Raw genomic sequence first — 12,235 nt, 5'->3', positions numbered from 1 at the left:
TATCAAGATTTTGAGGAGATTTTCATCGTTCAGTATTTTGATGATCAAATAATATCTCCGATACACATTTTGTCATGTAAATTCTAATTCTAATATCCCTCTTCTTTGCAGTTTCTTTGAATATTTTTTAAGCTTTCACCAAACACTAAGTTGTTAAAACGAATTGGTAAGGACATCATCTACAAATCACACAACTATTAAAGGTTGAGTTTAACAAAATTGGTTGTTTAAATGACACAACCCAAAAATTCAGTTCATGATGGCACTTATTGAAACTAAGCCTTGACAAGTGAGTCAATCACCCAAACTAATTTGTAATAAAAATCACAACACAAATCACATGGCGAGACTTCTAGAACAAAGTTAAGACATACATACATAATGATAGCGAAAGTCTGAATCACAATAATATCATAAACCATCCCAAAACCCGGTATCACACAATAAGAACAATCTACATACAACTCGAAGTCTGAAAATACAACTAAAAACCCAAAAATAAATCACAAGTTAGTCTCTGAAATAAAAAATAAAACATTACTAATAGGATGAAGTCGTAAGTTGACTTCGAAAGTATAGAGCGACAACTACCTCGAATGTATCAAATCATTGTCTAGACTCAACTGTCGTGCGACGCATTCTGTAATGCCCTGAGTCTGCATCCCAGATGTCACACAGTGCTTGCGACCCCAAAGGACCACAAGCTAACTCATGACTGGTACCTGCTATGAGCACTAAATAATAATACTGAAATAATGCGGAAATTAGGCTGAAATGCCATAAGGTTCATAATCTGAATACTGATAAATATAGCAACTGATAATAATATCTGAAAACTAAATACTATGTTTGAGATTTATACTGAAATTGAGTACTAAGTTTTGATAACTGAGTAACTGATATCTGATATTACTGATAACTGGGTAACAGTTACTGACGGTCTTGATTCTGTATAACCGAACTGAGTTTTATCTTGAGACGAAAACTGAAACTGTGGGAGGTAATCATCTAACCGACATGTCCCTCTCTGAACTGATTGGGGTCCAACCTATAATCCCAGTTGGAAGGGTACTAATACCGTGCCATGGGTACTAACAGGCTAAAGAGTCGTCCTCACTTAACAGGTGCCCTAATGAGAATGGCATTACCCTCAACTAGCAAGTAAAACACCTTATCAACCCTCAACTGGGAGGTTGATATCTCAACCTACGCTAGCTACATAATTCTGGAACACAAGGGTTTTACTAAGGATCACACCCTCTACTGACAGGTGCACCCCCATCCTTGGGTTTGCTCGATGCTGAATCCTACTCCCAACTGAATGACACTGATTATTAAACTAAACTGAACTGGACTGAGTTTCACTGAATTCTGGAACTGACTAAGTACTAATGTTCATGACATTACTGAGACTATTCTATAACTACTGTAATTCTAGGTAAACAGCTAGATTTTGGGTATTAAATACCCCCAGGACTCGATAGCATTGATAGTAAAGCATGGCATGATCTTAAAAGCATAACAATAATTGCTTGTTAACAATGCATTCATTTAGACATTTTGTCAAACACTTGAGAGGCATGAACTTGAACATGAATGGGAACACATGATAACATGTCATGATTGCACTATTCAATTCACATAGGCATTCTAGCAAACACTTGGGGAGCATGATTACTTCACATAATAATAAACATATATATAAATATCATTGCTACAACATTCGCTTATAATTTCAAGGATTTAACATGAGAATCACATAATTCATCACATATGCTATCTTAATTTCATGAAACTTGTAATTAATCATGGATTGAAGACCATATAAAAACACACACATAAACACAACCCAACCCAAACATGTAATTCATGGAATCTCAACCTTGTATTTTGAAAAAAAAAAAGTATTCTTGGGTTCCATGGGTAGTAAGGACCCATGGATGAACATCTAACATACCTGAGAAATTAACTTCTTAAAGATTCTTGGTAGTGTTCTTGAGATTGTTCTTGATTCTTGGAGGCTAGGATTTTACTAATTAGAAGAGAGAATGATCTTGATTTGAGGGAAATTGAGTAAATGATGATTTAACTAGGTTATTAGGGGTTAATTAACGTGTTTAAACTGATTAGGGTCATGAAAAAGACCAAATTATCCCTGGAAAGAATTAAATTTCCGTCACTGAAATTCTAAATTTTTGCTTTCACCACCACGCGGTGGCATCGCGGTGAGTCACTGGATTTTGTTGGCTAGTGTAGTCCAAGAAAGAGTACGAAAATGCACTTTGGCATGACGCGGAGGTATGATGGAGCCTCACTAGAAAGTAACAATTGTGAAATGACACTCTAGCGCAACGCGCCATTATCGCGCTGACACACTGAAAAAAGTCAATTGGGAATTGGGACTTTACCGCAACACAATGGAATTGCGGTGTCTCACTGAAAACTGACGAATGCCATTTTGACCCTTACCACGATGCGGTGTTTCTCAATTTGACATACTATTTTACTAAAAGTGCTATAACTTCTCACCCTGATATCGAATTTGGGAAAAATTTATATCATTGGAAAGCTGACTGAATTTTCTACATAATGATGGATCTTAAGCTAGGAAAATTATGAGTATTTTTTAAAAGTATAAAAAGGAATTCTCGCGTAGTGAGAGCTAAATTGAGCTAGAAAAATATGGGGTATGACATACTCGTACCTAGATCTTCATTGAAAGGACACAGTAGGGATGAGTACGATCCACTAGTGCTCAGTAGGTATCATAGGCCGACTGAGCAAAGTAGATAATAAGGTGTATAAATACACACTATGACCAAGCATAAAATGTCTCAAACGGTAGCTCAAATTGTCTCCACTAACAGTTTTAAATATAGAACCTAAGCATGAGATAGGTACGAAAAAAAATAGAATAGACATGCATTAGCTTAAATACAGAAACACAACACTAAAGATGCATAAATGAATGAAATACAATGAGGATGATAATGTTGATGATGTGATATAATCGAGGTTATCGCATAACCTCCGTATATACCTGCGAGCCTCAAGTAAGACCCATGGGGGTTTCACAATTAATATACTATCTCAATACTCACTCCCAATCTCAATATTTATATCTCCTCTTCGACTCATGGGCTATGGCACAAGGTTTTGTATAAATATCTTATTTCATTCAAAATCAGTTTTTTTAGGGTACTAATATCTCATGAATATATGTATGATATGAGGATGTAATTCTCACAACCAAACTAGCTAAAAGATCTCAAAATTCACTCAATAATGTGCATATGAGTCTAGAATCCACTCAATATACCAACTAACCATGATTACATATAAGCAATGTACTATTAGAGTGAAAAATTCAAGTAAAAATATCAGCAATATCACATTAACCCCAACTTTGGTATTTCTATCATGAAAAGAGCAACCAAATGCATACACAAGGTCAATAATATCATATAAGGCCCTCACACAGACCACACACGGTACATATCATCTCAAATCAACAACAACAATAATATAAGTCCCCACACAGGCACACAATAATTATTATATTATTTTCATGATTATTATTCATACCCATAGCATGCTTTTATATTAATATTAACTAAACAGCCTAATCTGAAGAAAGTTAAGTCATAACCTACCTTGTGAAGTCGAAATCCAAGATTAAATCATTCATTTGAAGTTTTCCCCCTCTCGAACGGCCTCAAAATTAACTAAAACATACAAATATAGAATCAACGCGTCAAAATAAAGTCAACGATACCCATATTGTCTATTTTTAATTTCGGGTCAAAACGAACCCCCAAAATAGATTTTTAAAAAGAAAGGACAAAATCAAAATTTTTATTTATAAATACCTTACCCGTGATTAAAGAATGCTATAGAAGAAACCTCAAGTGAAAACGGTTTTAAAATAGGGTTTAAATTAAAAAAAAAACTCACTTTAAGCCTTCTGGTCCAAAAACTCCCAAATGTTGCTTCTTAAAATTACATTTCAACGAGTTTTAGATAACGAGAATCAAAGTTAAATAATTGAAATAGTTATCTGAAGCTTACCTAAGCTGGAAAATGAAAGAAATCTTCCAAAATTCTCTCAATCCGAAGCTCAAAGTATCAAAGATGAAAGAAAATTTGAGAAAGACCTATTTATGGTGACCTAGCATTGACTGCCATTGACCACTTAAGTAGTCAGCACTTTAGCGCAGGTTGATTGCTAAAGCAGTCCGGCCCGTCACGGGTTAACCGCTAAAGCGGATATCTCTAAAGCGGTCAGGATCCGCTTTAGCAGCACTAGGCTACCAAGTTGGGTTCCACTTTAGTGATGCCTGAGCTGTTAGAGAGGCTACTGCTTTAGTGGTACCATGGCCACTAAAGCGGCTGCATCTGATTTTTGGTGCACCAGTAACTTTGCTAAAGTAAAAAGTTGAGGATCGAGCCCTCGAAATTCATTTGGAATCCTGTGCAGGCAAACAAAATATGCTACTAGATCAAATTCGACGTTTTAGACTTAATGTCTACATCAGATTTTTTAAAAAGAGGTTGTTTTCACATAATTGACCTCCAAGATCTAATTTCATAATTGTTCAAACTGATATTCAAAATGAGATTCAAAAATCATAAAACCAAACCAACCACGCTACTAATCCAAAATCGAAGTTACGTATTTTCTATCTAACACATAGAACAACAAATATTGACCAAAGTTTACTATAAGGCTTACCTCTAAAAACCACCAACTCACACCAATCATACCAAAATGCATTAAGAATCGTGTCAACCATCTCCACACCCCCAAAAATATCACGTTGCAACCACGGGGAGGGATAAAATGATCAAAACACATAAAAAATCACAAAATCAAGTCCTTACATTAAATTCCCCTCCAACTTCCATTAATGCATGCTTGATAAGTTTCTGATTATTTTCATTCTAACAGTTGGATTAAACTTTCTAGCCAATATATTTCAAAGTATGTAAAGTATAAAATATTCTCAAAAAAACATGTGGTTTTATTAAAATTTTGATCTACGTTTTAAATTGTATTTTATTATATAAGATGTTATTCTCTAAATAAAGAAAATTGATTGTAAATTTTATTGTTCTAGTCTTTAAGACTTATCAATTTGAATATCTGATAGGTGATAGGTCGCTGATAGTTATCATTCTAGAACTTAATTCGAATTCCATATAGAATATTTTTTTAATTGCAATTTTATACTGGGATACAATGGATCATGAGATTTTTTTACCTTTTTGACTTTTTTTAGCTTTTATTTTAAAGTCAATGTTTGACCATGAAATTTTTAAATACAACTTGAAATCGTACATGGAATTTAAATAACATTCAAAACCTTATCTTCACTTTTTTCTTTCATAGTTTTTTCTTTTTTCAAATTATACCCTAAATTTCATGTTTAAAGATTATTTCATATTTTTTTTAGTAAATGTACAATCAAGAAAATGAAAATTATAATTTGAAAAATTATAACCAAACACAACTTCATCTTCAAAAATTAATTGTATGTAGCTTGTACATGAGATCTCACGTATGACATTATGTGATTGTCTATTTTGAGATGTTACTCTTCTAGAGCAAATTTGATTGTTTTTTTTTTTGCTAGTTTTTAATAACTGAGGTATAGACCATATTTAAAAAAAATACATTTAAAATCTAAATATTCTTTTCGGCCAAACATAACATAAATAATTAAATAAAATAAAAAATTTGACTTTCACAGTAAAATATCCACTTAATTATCTACTTGCGCCTCACAAATAATGTATTGCTATTATGGAAAACATGCAATCCACTTATTTGAAGGGATAAGTTAGATCTTTAGGAAAATTGAACTAATATTAGAGTTTCTTTTAACCTAATTCCTTTTTATTAAAGATAAATAAGGAGGTTATCATGAACATGACTTCTCGTGTAGAAATTTAAGAATTTTTCCGTCATATAAAAAATAAGTGTAACTTTATCAAAAAAAATTATTTTAAAATAAGTGTCATCTTAGGGATTCAAGACAAAAATTTATAGTATGTTTTTTCAACTATTCTCATATATTTCACTTGTTAATAATGTCAATTTTCAAGAAACATTTATTAAATATGAATAGTTAATAAACTGTACATTTTATATATTAATACATGTCTTAATGGGCGTGACTTTTGCTAAGATGACACTTATTTTGAGATGAAGAGAGTAAATCTTTGGAGAGCTCCAGTTGGACTTTGATGACATTCCATACTATGAAAAAAATATTAATTAATTCACATGCAAAATTTTAAATTTAATTTCATTGAGGTAATAATTCAATTCTCAGCTATGCAAATTAGCCAAAAAAAAAATGCGTAAATTAAAACCAACGTTCCAAGAGCTTGTAATTTATACGATTTTAATGTTAAGACATATTTAACAGAAACCAAAACATAATGACTAGTATCTGTAACTTACCTTGGTGATACCATCTATCAACCACTACTTCTTAATTCAAGTAATGTTAAATACATATAAGATGAAAAAATTTAACCAAAAGAGAAACTATTCTCATATAATGATCAATATTTCCAATCCCACCTTTCAAAATATTATTACCAAAAAAAGTCAATCTCAAAGATGAGTTTAATTTAGCCAAATCTCGTGCTTCGTATGTCCTGCCAAATAGACTCAAGAATTATATTGTACGCTAAAATGTTACCCCATTCATGAATAATTTTGGAGAAATGCTTATCAACTCTTTCTTACTGTGAATACTTTTGGAGAAACATTCTCTCGTTCTCTTCTTTGCCTCTTCCTGTGTCTCTTTGTTGCATCGTTATATTTTTTTTACAGCCAAATTTAGTTAGGTCTTTCATCATACTATTTTTTTCTTTATCGTATAATTTGATAAACAACATATCATAAAAGAAGGTAAAGAAAAGATCGTTACATGAAAAGAATATAAAAACAAATACCTACAATAATTTATATCATTCAAAACTAAAAATTGTCACATGAAATTAATCAGCTTTCAAAATTCGGATCATCAACTGTCTACATATATTATCATCATCATCCATCTTCAAGATACCTCCAAAATCAACGCATCTCAAAGTTAATTAAATATTACAAAAATATTCCTTGACGTAAAAAATAATTCTAAAGCAAACAAGAAAGAATGATCCAAGAAAGAATGATCCAAGATCAAAAGTAAATAATCTTGTTCCATATGCTCATTGAAGATATTATTGTATTGTTGTGAAAGGATTCTCAATTTATAGAAGTCCAAAATATTTTCTTTCAAAAAATAAATTATCTAAATATGATAAATTTATATTTTTTTTGCATAAATATCTACAAATTCTAAAAGAATATGAATTCCAAAAATAATAAATTAATACAAATATTTTTTTAGACGTTTACTGTACGTCTTTTTAGTTCTTTGTAGACTATTGCGTTGCTTTTTATTCAATACAAAAAAGATTTAATTGTCTTATTTAAAAAAAATAAAAAATTATACACATGTATGATTCCTAAAACTTAGGAGTTTAGTAGTTTTTTTTTTTAATTCTTCTTACCGTAATATTCTTTTATTACCATATATTTTAGGAATCTTTATTCTTTTCTTTCCATATATAATTCAATATTATAATTAATATCATTAAATAAATAAATAATAATTTGAGCAAAATAGTAAAAAATAATTTTGTTTATTGCGGAGTCTTTTAATAAAGGACAAAAAGTTTATATCACTTTTCTAAGGGTCTTCAAACATTTAATATACTAGTTTAGATGTACGTGCCTCGCGCGTGTACCTCAGTTTAATGAGTTCAAACGTTACACTAAATACGATATTTGTGTAAATAATAAAGATGAATATAATAATTAAATTCAACATCTTTTGAATATGTAGTGATGGAAAATTTATTTAATTAAATCTAATCTTTACCAAAAATATTTCTCAAAGTCGATCGACATTCATCTTTCATCTGTAAATTAAAATAAAATAATAAGATAATAAAGATATCAAAATAATACAATTAAATCTGACCTTTACACAAAAAATCCTTCAAAGTCAACCAACATTCATCTACAATCTGTAAACTACAATAAAACAATACAATAATAATCACAAAGCTTCGATTTTGATGAAAATAATTCTTTTTTTAGCAAAACTTTTAATCCTAAAGAATGACTTGAATGAATAAACTACCACAAAATAATAAATTAATAGAGATGCTAAGACAATACAATTAAAGCTAACTTTTAACTAACAAAATTCTCAAAGCCGACAAACATTCATGTACCATCTGTAAATTAAAATAAAACAATAAGATAATAACAATTAAATCTGACTTTTACACAAAAAATTCTTCAAAGTCAACCGACATTCATCTACAATTTATAAATTACAACAAAATAATAATACACTAATGATCACAAAACTTCAATTTTGATGAAAATAATTCTTGTCTAAGCAAAAAATTTGACCCTAAAGAATGACTTGAATTAAAAAAAATATATATATATATACATACACACGTTGAATTCTATTACGTTGACAAAAATAATAAAGAAGTTGAGGGTTAGAAAATCAAGCATCTATCAATTTAGACATGCAACCGAATCAAGTTAGATGACCATCAATCTTCTCCTAGTAAGTAAATTGGTTTCTCTAGTTTAACGTGCATTTCAATATTATAAAAGTATTTTCTTAATAGAGTCTTATTTTAGGAATATTTTTATAATTGACTAGTATTTTTAAAAGAAAACGTACAATAATTTTTTTAAAACTTTAGGTGACATTTTATTTATCTTTTTTACTTAAAAGGAATTAAAACCATAACATTAAAAGAAAACGTATAGTAATTTTTCTAAAACTTTAGGTGAGATTTTATTTTTCTTTTTTACTTAAAGTTTTACTATTAAATCTTTTTTAATTCTCTTTATCATATATTTTAGGATCTTTTTTCTTACCATGTATTTCAAGACTTCTTTTTTATATAGAAGGGAATAAAAAATTTACCAACATTAATTCTCTATATATTTTTCTTTTACCATATAATTTAGGATTCCTTGACTTTAAAAATTAAAAATTTAATTAAATAATAAATTAAGGAAAATAGTGAAAAGACGATTTTGTCTATTGTATAGTGTTTTAATGAAGGATAAAAAATTCAAATTAATTTTTTAAAGGGCTTCACTTTTTTAATATATTATAGATATAGATTATAGATTATAGATATAGATTATAAATTATAGATTATAGATATAGATATATATTAGAGATTATAGATATAAATAGAGATAAAGTATTAAAATGACGCACATAGGCGAAGGATCTATGTTCACACTGATTTGGATAAGTTAAAGGCCAATTTAGCTTTATTTACGAATTAAAGTATATCTTTTACTTTACAGGTTATAGCCTAGCTTTTATTATAAAATATAGCCAAATACATCTATAATACATTTCTAATATAGTTGAACTATAGTAGTACATAAACTAATTTGAATACTCTTTAATTGATTGAAATTCGGATATAATATATTTTTAACATTATTAATAAGAGGAGAAAAAGTAAACTACATTTGTAATACATTTCTATTTTAATATATTACATATTATAGATGTATTTTTAGTATGCATGATGAATATATATAAATAAAATATTTTTAACACAAATATATTATAAATATTATATATGAATATCAAACTTTCTATTACAATTTAAATTAATTTATGTTATTAAAAGTGTGTTATATTTGTTATGAAATAACTACTATCGAATTCAAAATAAAGTATTCAAATTGTATTATAACGATTGTTTGTGTGTAATACAATTTTTAAAAGTTTCACCTCTTCTTCTCCGCTGGATGACGACCACCAAACCACCATCAGACCCACTTCTATCCCAATCAAACCAGCTACTAAACAACTGTTCAATCCATCGAAAAACCACCACAACTTCCGATAGAACGCGAAATAGAACACCCAATGCCATCACCACTCTTTTCCTTATTTTTTTTTGGTGAACACTACAAAAAAAAGCCAAAAAATGACGGTCAGCGTCGTTTTTTGAATAAAATTGAAGAAAAAGCGACACGATCACTTGCGTTATAAAAAGGCTCATTTTTTTTAAAAGATGGCCTGCGTCGCTTATTTTGTGACGGACAGCGACGTTTTTTGAAAAAAAAAATGAAATTAGTTCTTACTAGAAAAAGTGACATACATCGTTTTTTATCTTGATGTGAAGAACAAATGATGAACAAAAAACGCTGGACATCGTCATTTTAGAAGAAAAAATATTTTTTTTCAGAAAAATAGACATTGTCCGTCACTTTTTGAAAAAATAATATTTTTTTAAAAAAAAACGACGTTGTTCGTCATTTTTTGTTCTTCATAATGGAGAAAAAAACTACGGACATCATCAATTTTTTGGGAAAAAAAATAGAAAGGTGACAAACAGCATCTCATTTCTGAAAATTTATTTTTAAAATTTTCAGAAAAGCGACGGACAAAAGGAACCTTGTCCGTCGCTTTTCTGTATTTATTTTTTTTGAAAGCAAAAATCTGCATTTTTTGCATCCCACCTACCAAATAAAAATGCAATTCAATATATACAACCCCATGCAACACACATTACTAAAATAATCATACAATGCACTGCATTATCAAAACATTTAAGCAATTCAAATCAACAACACTTCAATAATCAATCCAACATCCAAAACAATTAATAATTAATCCAACAACATCCAAAACACTTAAACAATCCGAAATATTTTTCATTAGTTTATAGGCGTCCAAGATTTCTTCTTAGCAGTTGACTTCGAACTCTTATTAGGACGAGGCCGATCATCGTCATCATAAGAATGCAAGTTTACATTAAAACATATAAAAATCAAGTTTAGTTAATACTTCAAGTGACTACACTTAACTATTTTCAAGTCACTAATACACATTTCAAGTCACTACACACAAATTATTTTCAAATAGTCAATTGACATTCGAAGCCACTATACTTAATCATTTACAAGTAGCTAATTCACATTTCAAGTGATTGCACTTAACTATTTTCAAGTCACTAGTACACATTTTCAAGTCACTACACTTGACCATTTTCAAATAACTAATTCACATAGCAAGTCTCTACATTTAAACATTTTCAACTCACTAGAACACATTTCAAAGCACTACACTTAATCATTTTTAATTAGCTAATTCACATTTCAAGTCACTATATTAACCATTTTCAAGTAACTATACTTTATCATTTTCAAATTACCAGTACAAATTTCAAGTGACTACACTTAACCATTTTCTATTCACAAGTTCACAATTTCAAATAACTACACTGAACCATTTTCAAGTAACAAGTTTACAATTTTCAAATAACTACATTTAACCATTTTCAAGTCACAAGTTTGTAATTTTAAATAACTATATTTTTAAAATTTTCAAGTCACTACACTTAACAATTTTTAAATTCACATTTCAAGTCACTATATTTAACCAATTTCAAATAACTTTTTTACATTTTAAGTAACTACACTTAACTATTTTCAAATCACTAGTACACATTTCAAGTCACTACACTCAAACCATTTTCAAATAGCTAATTGAAATTTCAAGTCACCATACGTAACCATTTTTAAGTCATTAATTCACGTTTCAAGTTACTACACTTAATTATTTTCAAGTAACTAATTCATATTTCTAGTCAATACACTTAACCATTTACAAGTCACTAGTACACATTTCAAGTGACTACACTCGATTATTTTGAAGTCGCTAGTACACATTTCAAATGACTACACTCGATTATTTTCAAGTCACTAGTACACATTTCAAGTCACTACACTTAACTATTTTCAAATAACTAATTCACATTTTAAGTCACTAGTCTTAACCATTTTCAAGTAACTACTTCACATTTCAAGTAACTGTGCTTAACTATTTTCAAGTCACTACACTTAGTAGGCGTTTGGCCATGAAAATTACTTTTTTCCGGAGTTGGAGTTGGAGTTGAAGATGAAGTTGGAGTTGGAGTTGTATTTGGCCATGTCTTTTTGAATTTTTTTTTTAGACTTTTGAAAAATCTTCTTTAAATATGATTTTATGCCCTCAACTTTTAAAAATTATCAAAATCACCTAACTAACAATTTACCTACTAACATACAACCAAATGTTGAGAAAATAATTTATATGTCTTCAATTGATAACATAATCAACAACAAACT

The sequence above is a fragment of the Capsicum annuum genome, chromosome 6, assembly GCF_002878395.1.
Source record: "Capsicum annuum cultivar UCD-10X-F1 chromosome 6, UCD10Xv1.1, whole genome shotgun sequence".
In the NCBI taxonomy this organism is placed as follows: Eukaryota; Viridiplantae; Streptophyta; class Magnoliopsida; order Solanales; family Solanaceae; genus Capsicum; species Capsicum annuum.
This window is presented reverse-complemented; position numbering follows the sequence as displayed.